At 32.9% G+C, this 25,077-nt stretch overlaps 1 long non-coding RNA gene across 1 annotated transcript in view; it reads right to left on the minus strand.

The window, feature by feature from the left end:
* The window catches only part of LOC107518755, a 285,466-nt gene that overhangs the window by 87,643 nt on the left and 172,746 nt on the right, over positions 1-25,077 (minus strand). The window contains exon 3 of the long non-coding RNA XR_001598943.2: positions 1,186-1,264. This is a non-coding gene — a long non-coding RNA (uncharacterized LOC107518755). The remainder of the gene's footprint in view (positions 1-1,185; positions 1,265-25,077) is intronic.

Raw genomic sequence — 25,077 nt, forward strand, 5'->3', positions numbered from 1 at the left:
CTGACCAAAGGTAATGGAAAAGTTGACATAAGTAGATCTATTTTAAAATGGAGTCAGAGTAGCCATTCCAGAGGAATTATCTTGTATGTCTTGCTCCTTGCCCTTTGAGCTGTTTGAACAGGGCCAGATCTTTGAACTAGGCCAAACCAACATTGTCCTACAAACAATTGTTTGTAAACCAGCAGGAAAGTGGACATTCTAACCACAAGGACTGATCATTATGAACTCTCTATCAGCAAACAAGAATGTATAGCTGAAGAACTCAGTTATTCTAAAGGAATTTCTTCTTTTTGTATAGTTATTCCTTTCCTTTTCTCATATAAACCCCTTGCCTTCACCCTGTAATTGGGACACTATTTGAGTTTCTGCCTGAATCTGTGCTCCCCAAATTGCAATTTTTTGATCCCAAATAAATATTTGCTGCCTCTCATCTCGGATATTTAATTTTATGTTAATCAGAAACCAAAAGAAATCATACATTTTTCCTTAAGGAATATTTTTCCAGAATAAAGTTCAATCTTTGAAGAAGCAGAAAACAAATTCCATGACTTTTCAGTTGTTTACATTGCCATCCAGCTCCAGTTAAAAATCAAACACTGATGATATTCAATTAAAGTCAACATATCATACTATAATTAACCAGTACTTTTATCCCCTTACTAAAACTTTCGGCTTATAATTTTTTATTTTTATAAAGTCCTCACCTACATAATGTCACACTTTATTTTTACCAATTTATAATCTTTTAAGTTTATGCGCATTTTGTGCTTATGAGGGAAAAAACCTACACTTCACTGTCTTAAAGTTTAAACTTCTCAAATTTGGAAGCTATATTTTTTTATCATAACATAAATATATATGGATAAAATTTGAATGTAGGAAAATATCATTTCTTCTATTACGTTTTATTTAAGATATATACTTTATTTCCAAAATTGGTACTGAGAATGAAACAATTTTGGATGAAAGCTTAGAAGTTACTTTGCTCACTCTACACAATTAGACTCTTCCAATAAAAATCCTGAAAATTCTGTTTTCTTTCTTAAAACTTTCCATTAAGAGAAATTTCACTATAGAGTAATAAATTTCATTTGTTAGTTGGACAGTTCTAATCATTAGAATTAATCGTTAGAAGCTCTTCTTTACACCCACTCCCAAAATATTGTGACTATATCTAGCACTTACCACTTTTTTTCATGATGCAATCATTCGATTATTTGAAGACATTTTTTTGATGTTCCTTCTTCATTCTATCTTCCCTTTCCTGTAATTAAGCAAATTTGGTTTTTTAAAATTCATGTACAATTTTACATTTATCTGTAAAGAAATGTGTTTCAAACTGTAAGCAGGAACCACGCTAAATAGGACTTTAATGGAGGCGGACTTAAGTCAGAGAGTTCACTTGAGGTCACATTACAGAGAGCAAGACAGAGGCAGTAATTAGTCTAAAAACGAAATTTTATACACTTCATCAAACTGCCTTAAATAAACTTTCATTTTTTAAATTTATTCCCAAAGCAACTCTCCTATCCTGATAAATATAAAGATCCCCATTAGAGAAGGATTGTAGATATCAATATCTACATTTGGGCATCCCTAAGTTAGAGGTATCAAAAATTCAATCCTGGATATTTTTGCTATAATAGCCATTTTTTGAAAATCAAGCACCAAGTCCAATCTCTGGTTACAGTATTCTTATTTTTCTTGTGGGGAGCGACCAACTCTATGTTTTTTCTAAGTGCTTTGAAAGGACCTGATTATAAAGGAATAGACCATCAGAGCATCTCATTTTCCTTGGCATAGTGATAAATTCAGCCTCGGGCATCTGAAACAGGTTGAAAGAGAATCTGAGGAAATTTGCTGGGATCATAGAGAAAGCTGCAAACTTTCCTCTCTGGACTTTAAGCAGGAAATATATAAAATCAAGGCTACTTTCAGCCATCCTGCTAATCATGAAAGAAAAAAAAAAAAAAAACAAGAGGTGGTGTGATAAGCTGAACAATGTCCTCTTCCCCAAAGATGCCCAGGTCTTAATCCCTAGAAGCTGTGACTATCAAAAGGGACCTTGAATATGTGAATAAGTTAAAAAATCTTAGTGGGGAAGTTACCTCACATTATTAAGGTAGGCTCTAATTGTAATCATAAGGGTCTTTATAAGAATGAAGCGAGAGAGTAAGTGAGGAGGTGGCAATATGATGACGAAAGCAGAGATATGTGATGCAGCCAGGAGCCAAGGAATGCTGACAGCTTCTAGAAGCTGAAAGAGGCAAACAAACAAACAAACAAACAAAAACAGGTTCTGCTAGCATCTTGATTTTAGCACCTTAAGACTTGTTTTAAACTTTTGACCCCTAGAACTGCAAAAATTAAGTTTGTGTTCTTTTAAATGACTGAATTTGTGGTAATTTGTTATAGCAGCAATAGGAAACTAATGTACAATGAGTCCTGGTAATTTCCTTAATCCATGTATGACTAAAACCAATACTACCCCTAGAACTTTGTAAGTTCCAGCAATTTGGGTTGAATTTTTAACCAAAATTATTCTCATAAAGGAACCAAATTAGGCTTTACCTGAGATTAGTTAAAATGATGTCTTTTTGCCAATCAAATTTCTACATGATCTTCATATTCAATAATTTGTTTTCCTTTTATTTCCTTAAAGTTCTTTTGACAAATTGCACCACCTTAATATAACTCCATCATTCAAAACTATTAAGATATTTTTGATATGTAATTTTTTCTAATCTTTTAGCTAATTTTATTAGCCTTGTGTCATTGGTTTATTTTTTAAATATAAACCAGATTACTCCTCCACTAATTGAATCCATATAGTAATAGATATAATTTATATATAGTAATACCATCACCTCTGGATCAAATTGAATTTGCAATTTACTTAAATCACATTCTACACCTTTCCCCAAGTCTAAGAGAAGTGAAAGAAACTATTAAATTATTTATTAAAATTGGATGTATTTTATATCTACTTCTATAGAATATCAATCTAAAAAAAATTTAGTTCGTCTTAAATTCTTCTTACTGTGCTCACATAAATTTCATTAATCATTGCCTTTCTTTGGTTTTGTTTTGTTTGTATTACACACTTTTTTATTCTTAACAACACATCGCAGAGCACCTTACCTATCAGTACTCATGGGTCTATAGACTTTTTAAAAATCTTTATTGAGATACAATTTACATTTCATAAAATTCAGCCATTTAAAATGTACAATTCAATGGTTTTTAGTACAGTCACAGAGTTGTGTAACCGCTTCTACATACAACTTAGCTTTGGATCATTTCCATCACCCCCAAAAGATTTCCACACCCCCAATTATCAGTCACTCCCATTCTTGCCCCAACTTCCCTGTCCTGACGACTATTAATTTATATCCTATCTATACAGATTTGCATATCCTAGACTTTTCATATCTTGGAAGCATACAATATGTAGTCTTTTGTGATTGTCTGCTTTTAGTATTTATAATATAAATTTAACATTTATTAACAATAGTAATTACTTCTGCAAATATTTCTGAATTCCTTAAGATGGAATTTATCTAGACTTAGTTTTTCAAATTCATTTATTCCAGGTAGATGTTCTCTCATGAGTTAGGCTCACCTTATGCTTTATAATGTTTGTATTATATTTTAGACTTTAGGGTTATTCTCAATAGAAAAAAATATATATATATATATATACATACATACATATAAACAAGGAAGAACTCAAGTAGTTCTACTTACTCTACTGTCATTAGAATGATTTTTTTTTTTTTTTTACCAGAACTTGCTATATACATTTCTATTTATCTTCTTCCCCTAAGGAAGGGGAACTGACTTTGCTGGGAAAGGCCTGTGAGTCTCTGCACAGAAGGAATGACTGTGTGCTGCTGCTCAACACTCAGAGAAGGGTCCAAATCAATCTGGTGAAGTATGAAGAGAACTTGTTTGCTCAACAGAAAGAAGATGAAAGAAATGGTAAACAGAGAGAGATGGGAAGGGAAAAGAGGAGAGGTGAAAAAAGCCAGAAGGGTAATGAAAAACTATGTGATCCTGATACTCTTCTCAAAGCTTGTGAGCAGTTAGAAAGGTTTCTAAATTCAAGAAGTATTTAATGTGCACGAATTTTTCTGGAAACTGGTGAAGCATCAGATTATCACATGCAGATTGACAAGAGGCACATGGTGATAGCATGGGAAGATTCAGGAAACAAGGGCTGGTGAGACAATAAGACCCTGGAAAGTTTAGAGAAATCTTGAAGAGATTTAAGGTTGTGGCATTGGCCCTCAAAATAATCCTCCCTAGATGTTGAAAGTCAAGGAGGCTCAGGATGGCAGCCAAGTAGGGGACGATGTCTTGAGTGGAAGAAACTTTTTAGTAAGGTGTAAGTTGATTTTTTGTTTGCAAGTTACGGTTCATTCTTAGAATCTAACATATTTTTTTTTATTAATTATGTATCTTCTAGATGACTTCTTTTTCTATCTTTTTGTTAGATTTAGAGTTATCTTCTGTGGCCTCTCTCCTTGGCTCACATGGCTGCCTTCTCCCTGTACCCTCACATTGACATTCCTATGCCTATGTCACAATCTCTTCTTCTTATAAAGATACCAGTTGTATTGGATGAGGGCCCACTCTAATGATCCTATTTTAACTTAATTACTTCTTTAAAGATCGTATCTCCAAGTACAGTCACATTCTGAGGTACTACAGATTTTGGCTTTAACATAAGGATTTTGGTGGGAGGGGGACACAGTTCAGTCCATAATAGTAACATAATCATATTTTCTCAGAAATTATGTAATCTAATTTGTCAAAATCTTTTGTATCATATATCAGACACAACCTGCTCTTTATAATGTGTTGTGTTCCTTTACCATCAGAGATAGCAATAATTGTCACCCATCAAAAATTATATATATATATATAAATATACACACTTACACACACATATCAGAAGTCTCAATACAGGCAGTTTTTTGTCCTGATCACTCCAGAGTAGAAGCTTTATCCTCTATATACTGATCTCTCTCTCTCTCTCTCTCTCTCTCTCTCTCTCTCTCTCTCTCTCTCTCTCTCTATATATATATATATATATATATATATATATATATATATATTCATTCACAATATCACAAAATCCTAATTAGGTTTAAAAGGGATTGATTCTTAGTCTTACCATAGAGACATATACATTTTAGTAAAGTCACATATGGAATTGTCAGTTGGACAATTATCTACTGACCAATTATTTATTGGAATTGATTATTTGATTTAGAAATTTCAGATTGTAAGAAATGGATAAAGATGAAGAAGAAAGAAGCAAAAAAAAAAAGCTTAAAAAATTTTATCAAGAGATCACAAGGAGCCCAGTGACAGACATGAAAGTAAATTTAAGTCTTTTGCCACTCTATGACATGTTTTTGCTATCAGGCCATGATACTTAGAAGTGTGTTATAGAAATGCCACTATTTTTGAAGTGCTATTGAACCCTCTCTTATATAATTTACACTACATTACAGAGATTTTATGAAAATTAATTGTACAAAAAGGCCCAAAGTTCTTTAAGGTCCTCTAAAGAAAGATATAAAATAAAATCAATTGTCATTATTATCATTATTATGTATTCAACATGTCAGATAATTTCAGAAAAGTCACTTGTGGGACTGAATAAACTAGTAATGGAGTCAGCAATATCTTAAACTGATTAAAAGGGTATGTAAGAATCATTGCCCCTCAGGAATTTACCTTTTATTAATCAAATTACTAAATGTAACTATTAAAGGAGTACTCCATGCATATCAACAAACTCAGAGTTCCCAGATAACCAATAAAGACTAAATTTGCCTTTAGGCATATATAGATTTGTGTTCATGTATAATGTTCCATAATTAGAACATAAAATCTTTAGAGCTCTAGGCTTCCTAGTTCTTAGGTAATCTTATAAGGCATCATCTGAATAATTATTAGGAATGAAAAGAGCCTGTATAAGATCAAATCTATAGATTTAGTAAGTATAGAAATTTTTAGTAGGTATCCTTGTGGTCTCAAACAGTATAAACTGTCCAACCTAGGAATATAATCTTTAGCAAAATAAAAATGAGACTATCAAATATTTTTGGATATACCACCAGTGCTACCCACTTAGCATGTTCATCAGAGTCATAACCATGTAAAAAAAAATTGTATATTAAGTTCAGTGATGCATTTTTATACCCTAAAGAACTGGGATCCAGCCCAATGCATCCAAAAGAACAGACCTCAAATGTAGCTATTAAGTACCACCTAACCCAGTGGTGGAGAGCCTGAGAAGCTAAGAGCTTTCACTTGCAGAGCTGAGGCTGCTAGATACAACTACCTGATGTACTGATATCAGACTCTTATACATGGAAGATAGACTCTGGAAGACAGACTACAGAAGACAGACTATCTGGATTATTGTGTATCTGGACAGAGCTAGATTAAAAACCAATAAACATGTCAATTTGTTATAGAGACTTCTAAATTATTACTCATCTCTTATGAATGCGTGCATTTGTTTACTTTTATGTGCACACTTTTTAAAACTCCAAATAATCAAAAACAGAGAATTCATTGCTAGCAGATCTGCCTTACAAGAAATACTAAAGGAAGTTCATCGAGATTAAAGCAAGAGAACCCAGATAATAATTTGAATCTTGTATACGTAATAGATAATTATATAAAAAATAATATAAATGAATCTTTATAAAAAGGAGGAAAGGGGAACAGTGCTATCTATGTAAGATAACATTTCTATGTATCACTGGAATTGAGATAGTATATACATGAGATAATTCTAATGTAATAAGTCTATATGTAAAATATAAAGATTTTATATTCTAGTTGTGGAGCATTATACGCTAGAGCAACCACTAAAAAATATGGTGAAATACTCATTAAAGAAATTGAAATGCTATATTAAAATGTATTTTACTTAATGCAAAAGAAAACACTAAAGGAAGAATAGAGGGGCATAAAACATAAAACATAAAAAACAAAGAGTAAAACAGTAAATATAAGTACAACTATAATAATAATGTTAAATATGAATGAATTAAACAACCCAATTTAAATGCAGAGATTGTCAAATTGAATTTTTTTAAAAATCATATGTTGCAATCCTAATGCTCAATGTGAAGGTATCAGAAGGCAGAGCCTTGAGAGGTACTCAAGCCATGAGGGTGGAGCCTTCGTGTATGGTATCAGTGTCTTATAAAAAAGACCCCACAGAGATCTCTTGCACCTTCTGCCATGTGGGGACACAGCAAGAAGGCTCTGGCTATAAATGAGGAAAAAGGCCAACATCTGACCAAGCTGGCATTCTGATCTCAGGTTTCCAGCCTCCAGAACTGTGAGAAATATGTTTCTGTAATGTTTACAAGCTACTCAGTCTGTGGTGTTTTGTTATAGTGGCCTGAATGGACTAAGATAGTATCACATTATCACACCTGCAGGAAACACCATATGCGCAGATATATCATCCTGGTCTAAGAATATATTAAGCTAATGATGCTTTTGAAATCTCAACATAATGAAGGGCATCTGAAATTTTTGTCTGACATGAGGAAACAACTAATAAGTAAATTGGCAGGTTTTGATTTATTTGGATAAATGGTTCTAATATGAATGTTGTTTTAAACAACCTTTTTGGCATTTGTCCTGTATGTCTACAAGTGGTTTTGGAATTTTACAATGTTGAGAGTGAAGGAGGCCCAAGATGGCAGCCAAGTAGGGGACTATATCTTGGGTGGAAGAAACTTTTTAATAAGGTGTCAAGTTGATTTTTTTTTTTGCAAGTTATGGTTCATTCTTAGATTCTAACTTTTTAAATTAATTATGCATCTTTTAGATGACTCCTTTTTCTATCTTTTTGTTAGATTTAGAGTTATCTTCCCTTCTGATATTGGTGAGAATTGTACTTGTTGGAGTCTCTATTCTTTTTGAGCTGAATCCTCCTGTAGAAACATTCATCATAGCAACTACATTTTGATATTACAAGATACCAAAATAGTAAGGAAAGGTTATTGTATAGTGGAGTTACTTTACAATGTCCATATTAAAACCAAGTTTCTATAGACAAACTGTAACTACAGCAAAATATTTACTGTGCCTAAGACATGACTTCAGCCATAATATTAAATTATAATGACCACTGCCATGATATTACAGGATTTTTTTTTATTATAGAATAAAATGTGGAATCAAATGCTAATGAATAGTGAACAGGCATAAGTACCAAGTAACAAGCATAGCTAAGAGGCAAGATTTTTATTTGCCAGGAATATCATTTTTAAAAATTGTTGGATCTGTATATTTATTTTATAGGTTTGAAGGTTTTTTGCATGTGGCATTTCATTTGATCCCTACAATGTGATCTAAAATCTGGGGAAAAGCATGAAAAAAATATTCTTTTTCCAATAATATTTTCATTTTTATGGTAAAACATGGCTAAAAGTCATTCTGTGTCATGCATTTAATGAAGAAAAATAATGGTTTTTCTTCCGATATTCAAAAGGGTCATCAGATCATGTGTTTAACATTTAGCTAGTATAGATTTATGCCTGACCTAGGCTATTATAAATGTATGGACTTTTTTCAAAAAAGAAATTTCTATTTGCAGTTAATCAAATGAGTTATTTCTTTAAGATAATATCCTAGCAACTTCAGAAAGAAGTGGAAGTCCCTGCTGATGTTAGAAAGAGATTTGTTTATCACATACCCAGATCTAACTTCTGAATGTGCTTCAAAGTGTTGCTTTGATCAAACAACTATCAAAACTTTTCTGTTATGAAACTAACAAGGTTGAAAGAATCTTCATTTCACAATTTCTGAATTTGAGAGGCTCATAGAGAGAATGGTGGTTGTCATTTACAAGAAACAGGTTTCTTTAACAAATATTTTAATGAGACTGCACTTCTCAAATAAATCCGAATAAGTTACCAATAACCAAGTATTTAACTAAGTCTTTTCTGACATTATTTGGCTGACAACTAAATAATTAGACATTTCCAATTAATCCTAAAACAAACCTTACCTAGCAATTTGTCCAAATACATATCTCAGTCAGTGACAGATGAAGACTGAGCCACTAGTGTTACCTTCTACTCTTTATGAGTCCAGGTTCTTTGCTCTAAACCCATACTCTGATGAGAAGCCAGAACTTAAAAAAAAAATGCTAACCTCATCTCAGAATCATAGAGTCTAGTTCATTCATGTCTCTAATAAATTCTTCTTCTGCAATGTGGTATAATAAGCTGAACTCTGAATTGAAGATGTGGTCCTGATTCTACAGCTTTTAATGCTGAAGCATGAAAGTCCTATCCATTTGTCTGAACAGGCCAAAGAAAGGGGCAGAGAATCCAATAATCAAATCCAAATTTGGGAGTATTGGTATTTCAAGAAATTATATGACCCAGATTATAAAATAAACAAAGGAATGGGAACTGATTGTGTAGGACTTCAAATCTGGGTTTAAGGAGAATACATCAACAAGAGAAGCAGAGAAAATTTAGCTTCATCAAGTTTTATAATTTGCAATACTAAAGGATTATAGATTTACAAAATAAAGATATTTATTTTACTTCTTAAATCTTATAATTTACAATTAATTTCTAAAAACTAAGAAAAATACAACCCTGTAATGATTGAAGCTTCAATTCCATAAATTGCCCTCCCTGAATTTGGTAGATAGAAAGAAAATTTCTAAAACTATTAAATACTGCTTCTCAGTTGCCTTCCCCTTATCAATCCCTATGAATCACTATTAAAACATTAGGTTAGGAAAGGAGCAAGCCTGAACATCATGCATACTGTAAATAATATTGTTAAGAAGCAGAATGGGGAACGGTTCAATTAAATCAGGAAAGAAATCATCTACCCTTAACTGCTAACAAAAACATTGGCAATAATAACATCTAACTTCTAATAAATGCTGGGCACTATATTAAATTCTTTATAAACATTAGCTCATATAATTTTTACAACAAACCTACAAGGCAGAAATTATTATTCCCAATTTGTAGCTAAAGAAAATGAGGCTTAAAGAGGTTATGTAACTTACCCAGAATTATCCTAAAAATGACTAAGTTGTAATTCAACCCAGATTTCTATCCCCTCAAGCTTATGAGCTAATTCATGATGTTATAGAGCCTTCCATCGACTCAACAATGTTGAATATCTCTAGATAGCATGGCATGACTGGTTCTAGAAGCCAGGAAATTCTATAACATATTTCGAAACACCGGCAGTGCCATACCTTCTATGAGCCATTTCCTCATATCAGTAATTTCAGTATGGGCTTTCATCAGGTAGAATTAGCTTTGCCTGGATAAAACAGAAAATCCTGCCCTAAAATAACAATGGTTTAAACAAAGTGGCTGTTTATTTTTCCATATAGTAGGAAACATTCAATTTTACAGAGTCCAGAGCTGACATGGCAATTTCACAGGCATTTGGGATCCAAGCTTTGTCTATCTTTATACACCTTAACATTTAGGACTGGTTTCCCTTAACAACACTGCCTCATGGTCCAAGATAACTGCTTAAGTGTTAATTATCTACTTTGAGAAAGGAAGAAGAGGAGTAAAGGGAAAACGGAAATCCCTCCTAGATGAGTCCACATGCTTAAAAAAAAAAAAAAATACCCTTCTAGAAATTCCAGCACCACATCTTGCACTCACATCTCATTGGCCATCCATAATTCCAAGTAAGTTTGAAAAATGTAGTCTTTTAACTGGGAAGCCTTCTATTAGTAAAGTAAAAGGGAGTAATAGGTGTTATTTCAACATCTAGCAGTTTGTACCACCAAGAGTAAGAGATAATCACCAGTGAGGTTTTTTTTTAATATTTTCTTAAGAAACTGTATCCAAGCCAAAGACACTAAATAAAAGATGGCATTTGGTAAAAAGAACATTTATTGATTCCTTCAAAAACATGTAAAGGTACACATATCTCATAATCAAGACTCTATTGCTGGTTTAATAAACATTCTTCTAATTATTTATAATTTAAAGTTTGCTAATTCAAAATGAAATGGATATGTGACAGAGTAATAGAGGACTAATAAGAAAAATACTAAGCTAGTAGATAACACATCTGTCTAATTCAGCCCACTTCATGTGGCTCTGTTCCCTGGAAGGATTTTATGAACTTATGGTAAACTCTGGTCTGATGATCATGCTTATAATTAACATTCCCAAACTCATGCTCTGTGTTTTCTTTATTTTCTTCAACAAAAGTTATCTTAGATGCAGCATCCTCTCTTCCACTTCCATTAGCCTAAATAGATCAGAATAAATCTTCTGTAATTATATTTAATCTAGCTTATAATCAAATATTCTTTCTTTTCTGTCACTTCACTGAGAAAAAATCACATAACCTATACCGTTGTTTCCTCTTCCAAAATCTTACTAAATTCCCTTCATTTTCTTTCAAGTAACCACATATGTATTTGTCTTCCATCATTCATACTGTCATGAATTATTAGCATAATAATAAAATGTCCTAAAGTAAGCATTTGATGTGGCTGGCTTCCTGATATAGAATGAAAGCTTATAGGTGGACATGATAGAAAAGCAAATTTAGCTAATGACGTTCCTAACCTTTAGAATTGATGCATAATGGATAAAACCATCTCAGGACAGAAACAATAAACACCATAAGAAGTTAAGAAAAGGCTCGATGCCAAAGAGCAGGGGTATCAAAAAGTAAATTGTTATATTGAGTGGAAGGTCAACTGATTCCCTAACATCTTTTCCCACTAAATTTAAAATAATTAAGTTGTACCACAACCTTTCAAATGATACTGAATAAAACTTTATATTTATTAAATATTAGTCTAGCCAGTGAAATTACACTCAGCCCTCTTATGAGTCTTGTATAAAATATTTAATACTAATTAGATGGTAAATTTCAGATCTAGCATTGACATAGGGAGGAGAAGCAAAGAGGATTATTAAATAGAGGTACTGATTTTTATTCCTTTTAGAAAAACTTAAAACTTAATCGGATCTTCAAGTATTTCATTATTTAGATGGATGGCAAAGAATTAAATAGTAGAGAAAATGCCAAAAGCTCTAAAGAAAGCTAAGTAAATATCTATCCATTATCATCATTAACCGTATTAAATCTAGTTAAGTAATACTAGAAAACAAGGTAGTCTATTAAAATATACTAAATGACATTATTGTTCAAAAGCATTGAGCAAATTAATACAATTTAAAATTGTTCCAAAATAAAACATTTCTATTTTTACATAAAAATAATAATTTATATTTCTAAGATTAATTTAATGATTTTTAAAATTTTTAACAATATCTTCAAGTAGAGTAAGGTCCCCTCGAGACTGGACTCTTAAATTTCAATAATTTCACGTCTTTAGAACCATGCAAATAAAGAAATAATGTTAAGGGTCAAGATGATGGAGTAGGTAAATGCTAGGTGAGCCTCCTCTCACAACTACACAAAAATTACAACTAAACTACAGTACAGCCATCATTGGGCTTTGTTAGAAGTCTAGCTGAATAGAAGTCCTACAGCTAGAGAGACATACAGATGAAGCCACTCTGTGACTGGTAGGAGCAGAAACTAGGAGCGAGTTGGTCACATATATGTGTGTAGCAGTTGAGAATTGGAAGGGATACCTCAGCTTTAAAGATCCCTCTGGAGGAGTGAGGGGTACCAGCCCCACACCAGGCTCTCCAGCCCAGGGCTCCAGTTCCAGAAAGAGATGTCCCCACAACTTCTGGCTGTGAAAAACAGCAGATATTATAGCTGAGTGAGAGGGAGGGTTGTGGGCGTCACAGACGTTCCTCTTAAAGGGTCGATGTATGGACTTATTTGCTAATGGACTTACTTGCTCTGAGCTCCAGTGCTGGGACAGCAGCTTGACAGGTACCAGGGAAATATGGAGAGGAAGTGAATTGTCTGACTTCAAGATGAGGGCTGAAGGGGCAGCTTTCTACCAGACAAAAGTGCTAGAAGACATTGTTCCTTCATTGAGTCCTCCTTCCTCCCATCTTGCAGAGGCAGGCAGCTGCCATATCCAGATCTCCATCAAACTGGCTAACACTGGTTGCTCTGTCCAGGTAATTCTTGAGACTCTGCCCCATTCAAACTGCAGGCCCACCCAGCCACTTCCAGTAGCTGCCAGCTTTCCTAAAATCTCTCACAGGTTCACAAAACTCAAACAAGCAATATCTGGTCTCATCATATGCCATACCTCTTGCTGAGCAGACTCACACCCGGCACTAGAGGCAGCAGCTTGGCCTCTAGTTAGCTTGGCTTCTCAAGGCACCTCTTAGCCCAGCCTGGGTGGCAGCCATCTGCAGATTGCTTGGTGACTCTTGCCATGTGGCTCCAGGCAGGGCAAGGCTGCAGCTGAACTTGGCCTGTGGCGGGGTCCCATCCAGGAGGCTCTGAGACCACCATACTCAGTGGCCAGCTTCAGACAAAGCTGGGTGCAGGGCTGTATCTGAGAATGACATACCCAAAGGACAGACTGTGCAGGCACCAGAGCCCTGCTAAAGTGTATCCTGCTCTATAGAGTCAGCCCCGCACCGGCCACTCCTCACAACCAATCAGCCCAAGGGTCAATACTTCCCATTAACATGAAAACAGCAATCAAGGCTCAATTACAACAGGAGGGCACACACAACCTAAAAAAAGACACATCTGGAGCACCCGGCTCAGGTGACCAGGGAAGACTACACCACTGGGCCACACAAGACACCTACTACAGAAGGCCACTCTACTAAGACCAGGAGACATAACAGTTCTACCTAATATATGGAAACAAACATAGGGAAGTAGCCAAAGTGGGGAGACAAAGAAACATGTCTCAAATGAAAGAACAGAACAAAGCTCCAGAAAAAGAACTAAACAAAATGGAGACAAGCAATCTACCAGAAGCAGAGTTCAAAACATTGGTTATAAAGATGCTCAATGAACTTAGGGAAAGAATAGATGAACTCAGTGAGAACTTTAACAAAGAGATAGAAAACATAAAGACCCAATCAGATATAGAGAATATAATAATATGAAGAATACTATTAGAGGGAGTCAATGTTAAATTAGATAAAGCAGAGGACTGAATCAGTGATTTAGAAAATGTGGTAGCAGAAAACATCCAATCAGAACACTAATAAGAAAAAAGAATCCAAAAAAATGAGGATAGTATAATTGCCTCTGAGACAACACCAAGCGTACCAACATTCGTATCATAGGAATACCAGAAGGAGGAGAGAGAGAGCAAGGAATTGAAAACTTATTTCAAGAAATAATGATGGAAAACTTCCTTAACTTCATGAAGGAAATAGACATACAAGCCCAGGAAACCCAGAAAGTCCCAAACAAGATGAACCCAAAGAGTCCCAAACCAAGACACATCAAAATTAAAATTCCAAAGGTTAAAGACAAAGAATTTTAAAAGCAGCAAGAGAAAAGCAACAAATTACCTACAAGAGAGCTCCCATAAGACTCAGCTGATTTCTCAACAGGAACTTTTCAGTCCAGAAGGGACTGGCCCAAAATATTTTAAGTGATGAAAAGCAAGGACCTAGAACAAAGATTACTCTACTCAGTGAGGCTATCATTTAGAATTGAAGGACAGATAAAGAACTTCCCAGACAAGAAAGTTAAAGGAGTTCATCACCACCAAGCCAGTATTACAAAAAATGTTAGAGGAACTTCTTTAAGATAAAAAAGAAAAGATTAAAAATATGAATAATAAAATGACAATAACTATATATCTATTAATAATCACTTTAAATATAAACGGAGTAGATGCCTCAGTGAAAAAAAGTGTGGCTGAATGGATAAGCAAACAAAACCCTTACATATGCTGCCTATAAGAGAATCACTTCTGATCAAAAACACTTACAAACTGAAAGGAATGAAAAAAAGTATCTCATGAAAAAAGAAAAAACTAGGATAGTAGTACTTACACCAGACAAAACAGACTTTAAAACAAAGGTTATAACAAGAGACAAAGAAGGACCCAGTACTCTCACTTCTGGGTATTTATCCAAAGAAGCCCAAAACACTATTTTGAAGGAACATGTGAATCCATATGTTCATTGCAGCATTATTTACAATAGCCAAGATATGGAGGCAACCTGGGTGTTGAATAAAGAGGTGGTATGTGTGTGTGTGTGGTGTGTGTGTGTGTGTGTGTGTGTGTGTGTGTGTATGAAATATTACTCAGCCATAAAAAAGAATGAAATCTTGTCATCTGCAACAATTTGAATCAACTTAGAGGTTATTGTGCTGAGTGGAGTAAGTCAGACAGAGAAAGACAAATGCTGTAGAATTTCGTTCATGTGTGGAATATAAAGAACAAAACAAATAAACAAACAAAACAGAAACAAAACCATAGATACAGAGAATAGTCTGATATTTACCAGATGAGATGGAGATTTGGGGGTTAGGTGAAAAAGGGGAAGGGATTAAAGAGTACAAATTAGTAGTTAAAAAACGGTCATGGGGATATAAATTATAGCATAGGAGTATAGGTAATAATATTGTAATAACTACGTATGGTATCAGATGGGTACTAGATGTATCAGGGTGATCACTTTGTAAGTTATATAAATGCCTAATCACTATGTTGTACATCTGCAACTAATATAATATGTATGCCAACTATAATTTAAAAATCTTAAAAATTGTAATTAATTAATTAATTATTTTTTTTAAAAAAAGGAATGTTAAAAACCCATTTAAAGTTAATACCCTACAAAGAACAAAACAAAACTTGAATGGAGAAAAGACACCAGAATCAGGGTGTATGCTGCATGATACATTTCACTTTTGGTCTTCCTATAGATATTGCAGCACTCTAATAAAAAATGAAGCATCTTCTCATGAAATAACATGGATTTTCATGGAACAAGATAGAGGATGTGAGGCTAAAGGAAATGCAGTTATGGCCTAGAATGCTTGAAAACTGTTGAAAAAGAAAATAAGCAAAGAAATTTGTTGAATTTTTCTTTGTAAAGAGACAGGGGAACGTGATGCACAGGGTGCTGACTCAATATCATCATCAAATTGGAAAAGAGCAATATCAACATCGTTATTAAGAGAAAAATAGTTTGCTTGTATTATTGCAAAGTACTCTATCAAATAAATCAATATGATGTTTAATATTAAAGTTGTCTATGCTTTGAGGTTTGTGTGGTGATATTTTATATTAACTGATTTTTAAATTGGCTTTATTTTTACTGTGTCAGTTTGCTCTAAAAATCTCTAAACTAATGTCTTAAAAGAAGTGTGTTGCAATGATATACACAATAAATCAAGTGAGTGAAAACTTATAGTCTAGACTTATAGACAGTATATGATGTGACTACAGCATTTAGTAGTGGAAAGAACAGTAAGTATTTAAGTTAAGGTGTGAATCTTTTTGTACCAGTTAGTATGTGAAATTACCAAGGTAAATAATCTCTCAAAACTTCAGTAAACTGATATGGAAAATTAAGATAATTTTCTTAATTTTCTAATTCTAGCAATATATTCCCCACCTCTTATATCTATCGAAGTGCAGAAATATAGCAGATATTCAATAATTAAAAGTCATGTGCCCTTCTTCCTTTCTGTCACTTCTCCACACTAGGATTTTGATGCTCCATAAGCAAGAGGCAACCAAGTGATCATTTCTGCCACAAGGAAATAATACATTGAGAAACACCCAGTCAAGATGGTTATGAGATAAACTAATAATTCCTCTTTCCCAAGACTCCACTAAAATAGTAAAGTTATTTTTTTAAAAAAATCATTTAAATGCATAGCATAGTTGTGATAGAGAGAAGACTGAGAGATGAATCATGGTGAAGAAACCCACAGTCTAAGATCCATAAAGAGGGTAATGCAAGGGGAAGGACTGTGGGACCAAGAAGACAACATAAGCCTTGGTAAGAGAAGTGAATCCTGACGAGAAGTAGATGAAGGATGTGAAAGAGGGGCTCATGCAGCTGTGTCGAGAGCAGCCTTCCAGCTTGCTCAGCACTACAAATCAAACACTCTAGAAGTAAAAGTTGTCCAATTGTACATAAAGCACTAGTAACATGTGGATCCCAGGACTTGGCTCTAAGGGAATTCAACTCTGCAAAAAAAAAAAAAAAATCTTACACTGATAGAGGCTCACAAACAGAAGGACATGGATCCAGAAAACAGTCAAAAATTAATGGGAGAAGTGCAGAAAATAGACAAATCTGCATTCAGAGATACATGAGCTGAGACTATTCATCTCATCCTTAGAACATTTAAAAATATTTCTCATAAATATAATGTCATTTACAGAGCAGCAATATCTATAGAGGCTGAAAGATCTGTCTTTCCCCTCAAATAAAAGCCTCTTACTCTGGTTTTATTTCTCTGCTATCTCAAAGCAGAATGATCTTACTTCCTATGATAAAGATTGCATTTGTGCTTTACCACATATAAGTATTGTCTACAGGATAATACACTATAGTCTTGATTACTAAAAAAAATGTTAGTGAGACGGGTAAAGATTCTTATTCCCTTCTCCCTCCTCCTATTCCCTATCCTTTATGATGTCTGTATTTACAGGAGAATGGCTTTCATTTTTTCTGGCTTAAAGAACGTATTATCATAAAAAATGTGATTCCTTGAAATATGACATTTCAATGGAAAGTTCAGAATATAAAGCCAAAAATACCTCCTAAAATATAAATTAAAGAATCAATCCATACTAGTTTCAATTAATAAGAATTTGAGAAAAAGAACATGTAGTACTGAAATCTAGAGAAACTACTTAGTAGTCAATTTTAAGAATCCAGAGAAAAGATTATACTGATGTAGGCCAGGCTGACAACAGTAGAGCTGATGATAAGTGGTCAGTCAGATTCTGGATATGTTTTGAAATTCTATTAGTCCTTCCTTCTAAATATAATGAATAGCTTATTTTTGTGTCATGAGTTAAAATTCACATGCATTTTTTCGATTTGAGCTTTAGAAAATCCCTAAAAATATAAAAAAATACTTTAGAGTAGAAAAAACTGAGGTTTGAGATGCCAAATTGGTCCTTCTGGTGCAATACCTAGTTTAGTTTTGGCTATTTTCAAGGCTAATACTCATTAGTTGGCTTTTGGCTAGTGTCAAGGCTAATTTTGATCCTTTCGGTAGCTACAAATAGAGAAAATATTACTATTTGGAAAAGAAGTCTATACATACATAATCATACTAATCTTATAGCCAGAAGAATACACCATTATTAACATAGAAGGATTCTAAACTTTGTTTGAATTGACAAGCCAATTGTGTCTGCTTGGAAGCATGATTGACACCAGTTTCCAAATAAGAATCATTTTGACTCCTTTGCTCTACTAATAATTACAGTGCATTGATTCAGGAGAATTTTACGGTAGAAAAAGAACATGTAATAGTTTGGTTCCTTTGGACATAGACAGTCTATGAAAGACTTTAGTATAAGTAAATTCATTAATATGAAAATTTTATATATGCTATTGATGTTGAAGAGTAGCTCTGTTATACCTATTATTAATAGTGGAATAATACCTATTGTTGTCATATTAGTGTAATGCAAGGCAATATGTAGCTACTTCTGATAACAACACCACCTTCCCTTATCACTTTTCTCATCCATGGATCCTAGATAGCTTTATAAACATTAATTCTTACATCACCTTTCCGAGACTGGGAATTGCCAATGTCAACATCCTGATTGATGTGAGGCTAGAGATTAAGCCATGTTATTAGAAGCAGTCCTAGGATTAAAGCTCATAGCATCTCCAACAATCTAAGAAATATCTGTTCCATTATCCTTTATTTGTACCCTGGTCTCAAACTTAGATGTTTTGTACTTACTTTGCATATTTTCATCTTAACATTTCCAAAGACTAAAAATCTTTTAATAGGTTGTCTTCATTGGTATAGGAATTACTTTATCTTCCATAGCCACATAGAGAAGGCAGTCTGGCTTCCAGGTTGTTATTCCCACCTCCAAGATTACATAGCAACTTAGTTAAAAGCTCTGGAATCAAATTTCTGATCCTCTAATTTTTTAGTTGAATTGCTGTAGTGAGCCGTGCTGCATTGAACTAAAACAGAACATGCTAAAAAATTGAATTTACTTTAGAAGTTCGGCTTTGCTGGAAGATTACTGTTCTTTTCCTCATAATTAAAAAAAAATAAGTAAAAATAAAAAGCTATGTTCTGAAAAGTTATCTTTTATTTTTTCCTCCATACTCTAAAGTAAAATTGAGAAAGTTTTCAATGCCGTTATTAGACTACACTGAAAAAGTTACTTATATTTTCACAAAAATCTTCTCTTTCATTAAGCATCCTATTAAAATACCTGAAAGGATTTACTCTCATTTTCTTTCTCCCTTTTTTATTACTTCCAAGCTATCAATATTTAGTCTAAGATCCTTTTATTGCCTGTAAACATTAGCAAAGCTTCATTATGCACAATTCTGTACTATCGGTCACCCTTCTAAAAGTGAGTTTCTATATAAATGCGAAAAAAAAAAATGCTTCACCTTGGGATTTTTCCCATTGACTTTAAGCCTTCAACTGTTCTGCACAACAGTTGTACGACAGAGAGATACCAAATTTACCTTTTCACTATACCTTCTCTGTGTGGACAAGGGTGAAATGGACTGCTTCTTTTATATATTAAAATAAATGGAACTCATTTCAAAGGCAATGTGGAGCAAATACTAAACTATACTTTAGCACTCTCTGGCTTGTAATATTGGCATTAAATTTACTTTTTTTTAGCAAAAGCACCCTACTTGAGAAAAATACAATTCAATTAAACATAGTGAGTTTCTATATTTAATTATCATAGGTACTAATTTTTTAAGAATATGTGAAATAAAAAAGAGAGAGAACTTTATTTATTATTTTGAAATGTTTTTGAAATATAAAGGGAAATCTTTTACTAGACATTTTGAAGGAGCTATTAAATAGCCCCTGGCTAATTGAATAAAAAAGAAAATATACTCACTGCTTTTGCAAAATGCATTTATTTTAATGATAATGTTATGATTGTAATGATATGTATATCCTTTTTAAAGAGGTTACATTGTTTATATAGTCTGTATTATCTAATATTTTGTGTCATTGAACTTCGATTTCTCTTTCAAAGAAGAATAAAAGTTAATGATAGAGTATAAAAGGGAAGTATTATCTATTTCATAACAAATTTGTTCCATCGTTCTTTCATTAAAATTTGGCATATATTATTTAAACTTTAGAAGTCATAAAGTCAGAGAACTTGATATATTAGTTAAGTAAGTTATCTACTGCCTTTATTTATTCTAAAAGAACTTCTTATTTCACCTGAAAAATTAATACATTAATAATTACTAACTTCTGGTTAGTAATTCTGGAACTTATAAAAATATGAAATTATTTTTACTATATTAATAGAACCATTAATACCAGAGAGGCAGAATATTTTGTTTGAGTATTCCTGAACAGAATCTTGACTGAGGTCCCATTTGAACACTGCGGAGCATGGCAGAAATTATCTTATAAGTAAAAGTTTAAAACAGGTATAAATAGTTGTCTCCTCAATAATAAAATAATATTCAGTATTTTCTTATTGCTCTGAATACTTTTAGCAGCACTGCTTTCCAAACTGCCAGCCTGCAAAATCTATCCCAAGGTAATTAAACAAATTGATCCAAATTAGGAATAGAACTATTTAATATTGTCTATTTGAATTTTGAATTCTGTCCTCTCTAGACAACTAGAACACTTTGGTTTTGACATACTAGGTTGATACCGAATTGTTCATTTCCTGCAGTAATTAGACAAAAGGGATACTTGCTTCTGTTGGTCTAATTTATTCATGTTATCAGTTTGCTAAGGAGATTGGTCTCCCTATTTCCAGTCTCGATGAAGTGTTTATTAGGTCCAGGAGGGCCTTATCGCTACCTCTAGTAGTGTGGGAACCAGACTTCTCCCACACAAAGGTAAGAGAGAAGTCTGGTTCCCACATTATGCGGGTAAGGATAGGGCCCTCCTGGACCTAACAGTGTTCATCCATCTCATCTGTTGTATCATCAAGGTATAAAGATATAAATTAGAGAGATGGCTTATGACACAATTGCACATCAACTGGGAGTTACATCTGCTGAGTCAGAAAACAAACTCTAACCACTGATTATCAAAATGTTTAATTTACAAGGAGACTCTGCCAATCTATGCTGAATTTATGCAACTCGCTCTACAACTGACTTTTGCCAAAGTTCAATGGACGAAAGAATACAATTTTTTAAAATAAATATTTCCAACTGTACCTCAATATACTCATCCATAGAACAGAAGTCTGATATCTATTGACAAGCAAAATTCAATAATAAATTAGGCAATAAATAAAAAGTCTTCTACTTGTTTTAGTCTTTCATCTCTCCCTATTTCCCACCTTTAAGGTGAAAATAGTAATTACCATGCTTTCTCCTTCCCGGAGGAAACTTTGAGAGTTTCACTTACTTTGAGAACATCAGTCATCTATTATTTGTAAGATTAATTTATCTGACACATAATATTTGCTTTCTTTTTTTTTTTCATATAGTAGTAGATGGTATCATGACATGCGAACTGGAAATATTTCTTTATTTTATAAAGTATCAGAAATCCCAGTCCTAAAGTTACTGATTCAACCCTGCTGTGACCAAATGTGAGATTTATAACATTTTCATGAAACAATCTTCTATAGTCTCACCTTTTGTGTGACACAATTTTCATTGAAATAAGTTGGATTTTCAAAGCACATCCCCTATCAGCTGGCTAAGAGAACTTAATCACTCTGAAATATCATTAACTACCAACAGTTGATTTGGGCACACAAATCAGCCATTTAAACATATAAAAAAAAAAAACATACTATGAACTCCATGCTTCCATATCTGAATAATTTTCTCTTTTTAAAAGTTTTTTAAAAATAGCCCTATAAATATAAATCCAATGATCAACATATACATACTACCAATAAAATGTTTGGTGAAATAATCAGTGAAGTAAAGCCTACAGTACAAAGCGTGTCTATTGGCCATCCTTTCTAGCATACATTTGTGAACTATCTCTATTTAAATAAACCATGGTTCTGATCAGAGATCAGGTCCATCATCTCTTTGCTTGTACATCTATGTGAAGTTTTTAATTGCCAGTGTGAGCTCCTGAAGTTCAAAATGTAAGACCTCTGAGGTAGTCTTCTTCTAAGAAAGAGTTGATAAAATTTATTCTTGCTGTGAGCTCTTTCTCATATTTCATTTAGTTTCTAATAAAATTGCTCAGCATTCATATTATTAACATTTTGGGCCAGATGATTTCTTGTTGGATTTTGTATTGTTTTTTGAAACGAGAAAGTGGAGTGTCCCATGTATTGTAAGATATTTAGTAGCACCCTGGCCTCTAGTCACAAAATGCCGATAACAACCTTTCTCAGTAGCAACAACCAAAAATCTCTCTAAACAATGACATTTTGGGAGGCAGGGAACAAGATTTACCCCTGATTGAGAATGTATGTGATAAAGACTTTAATTGATTTTTCACTATAATTCTAGCATATATTTTTCTTTTCTTTTCTTTCTGATTTTAGCCTGAAACAGAAAAAAAAAATTTTTCTTTTTGATATATATATATATATATATATATATATATATATACACATTTTTTTTCTACTTAGGTTAGGGAAACCTGTTTTTAAATCATTCAATCGTGTACTCATTGTCTTCTTTCAAAATTATAATAATTAATATTTTTAATTAGAACAAATTTTCAAGATAATAAGTATAAAATGTTTAAATGCATGCATACTGTTAGCTAAGCAATTCTACTTTAAGAATGTCTTAAGGATAGAGATACTGACATGTATGTGCAACCAGTACACATTTTGATGGAATAAATTGGAAACAGTGCAATTTTCCAATGATAAAGAAAGATCTAGATAAACTATGTTCCACGCATATTGGGATGTGTTCTGCAGCCATTTTTTAAAATGTTAAAGAGTGATGTTTATGGAAAATGTTGAATAATATTTAATTTACTTATTTAATTTAAGTAATATTTAAGAAAAGTATTCAAAATCTTTATGGAAAAAAAGAAGGCCATAGAGCAGCAATATATTGTAGTACCACTTGGTAAAATATAAAATACACATAGGAAAAAATTTGGAAGTATGGAAACCAAACTATTAACAATGATGTCTTAGAGGTATAAATATTGAGTAATTTTTCTTATTTTCCCATGAGGTTTTCTGTTTTATACATTCTGCATTTGTTACTTATATAAGAAGAAAAGGGGGTTATTTTAAAAAATTATTTATTTTCAGCTATTAAGATAACAAATAAAAATTATTGGTAGTAATATAATTGTGGGTTTCTTCAAACTTTCAGAACTGTAGTAGGCATTTATTGAAATCAATTTGGCTCTTTTTCTACTAAGAAATTCATTTTAAAACAGTATTTGTTTTTCTTGAATGAATATAAAAATATTTTATATAGACAAAAATAACAGATCCTCAGCCCATGGCTCTTAAACAATATGAAAAAAAAATAATTGTAGACACTGAAATCATATTCCATTTAGTAATAAAGTAGGTGATATTTTCAATGAACATTTCTTATAGTAAAATTGTATTTGTGAAGTGTTGCCCTCAAAACTACCACTTAATTATATCTGAAATCTAATCAGGTCACTTATTTAAGGAAAGAGATTGTAGAACTCCATTAAACACTAAACCAAGAAGCAATTGAATTCTGGAGTTTATTTATTCTTCTATCTGTATAGGAAGTTATCCAGAAATATTACTTCAATTAGAGTTCTTTGTATTAGCTTTTCTCTTCCTTTCAATGTTCAAATAAATATTTTTATATATAAATAATTTAAAGAATTTTTTTCCCTAAGGCTGAATAACTGCTATTTCTTTGGGTTATGGTCTATTTTTCTTGGGTTAAAATTTTGTTAGCTCCATTATAAGTAAAATACCAATAAGAAGAAAAGAGCTAGCATAAAACCATCATGTTTCACAGACTGCTCAGATTAGATGCAAATTGACTTGGGAGAAAGAAAAATCGAATCTTCCAATCTTCACATTATCTTTCCTCTACCACACCTCCAAAAAGCCCTTCCAAGTAAAGTCAAATTTTTGTAAGGGAGAGTTGTCTTTAAGGAAGTCAGTGAAACCCCTCCTCTCATAATTGTCATGTAAAAAGAACACTTCAGCTTTCCTTAAAACAGTACCCTTCAAATTGTGTCCCATCAGTGTGTGACAGTTCAATCAATATTAGATAGCATCAAAAATCTATTTCCTGTCCCTGACAAAAGAAGGAGGCTCATAAGATTATCTGTTCTGAATGACAAATGCAAACTCCAGACTATCTCAAGTTGCCAACTATGCTATTTTTACCTCCACATGTTATTAGAATGATGGTGAAAGCCAATTCTTTTAATTACATAAAATTTTAATTTTTAATTATGATAGAAAGATGGTGAAAAGGGAAGCCACCAAATCACCTCAAAGTCATGGAAATGCTCAGATTGTTTTCGGTCAGGTGTTACATTTACATTAACTGGTTGAAGTTGTAGTCCTTTATATTTATTTCTTTCAAATGACTATCAAAAATGAAAAAAAAAAGTGCTTGTGAAATTCATAGAATGGCATATAAACAAAATTATCAGATACAGAAATTTATCAGGAAAGGGGAACAGAAATATCTACAGTTTTGCATTTCCTTTCAAGAAAAAAACAATTAAAATATAGTAATACTTTACTATCTTTAACTGAAATACCAAGGGAGTAAATACTTAAAACTCACATGCTAAATAAATATTCCTAGAGAAAATAAATAATAATTATTGTGGAAAGTTTTGAAAAGAAAAACAGAAAAAAATGACAAGAGCTAGCTAACACTTATCACTTACTATGTGTCGTGGATTGTAGTAAGGTTGTAAATTCATTTACTTAATAAAACAATCCTTTGTGGTTGGCACAATTATTACCACCATTTTTAAGATGTAAAATCTGATATGGAAAGAAGCATATGTGGGACTCAGAGCAGACAGCCT

The sequence above is a fragment of the Rousettus aegyptiacus genome, unplaced genomic scaffold, assembly GCF_014176215.1.
Source record: "Rousettus aegyptiacus isolate mRouAeg1 unplaced genomic scaffold, mRouAeg1.p scaffold_m13_p_13, whole genome shotgun sequence".
In the NCBI taxonomy this organism is placed as follows: Eukaryota; Metazoa; Chordata; class Mammalia; order Chiroptera; family Pteropodidae; genus Rousettus; species Rousettus aegyptiacus.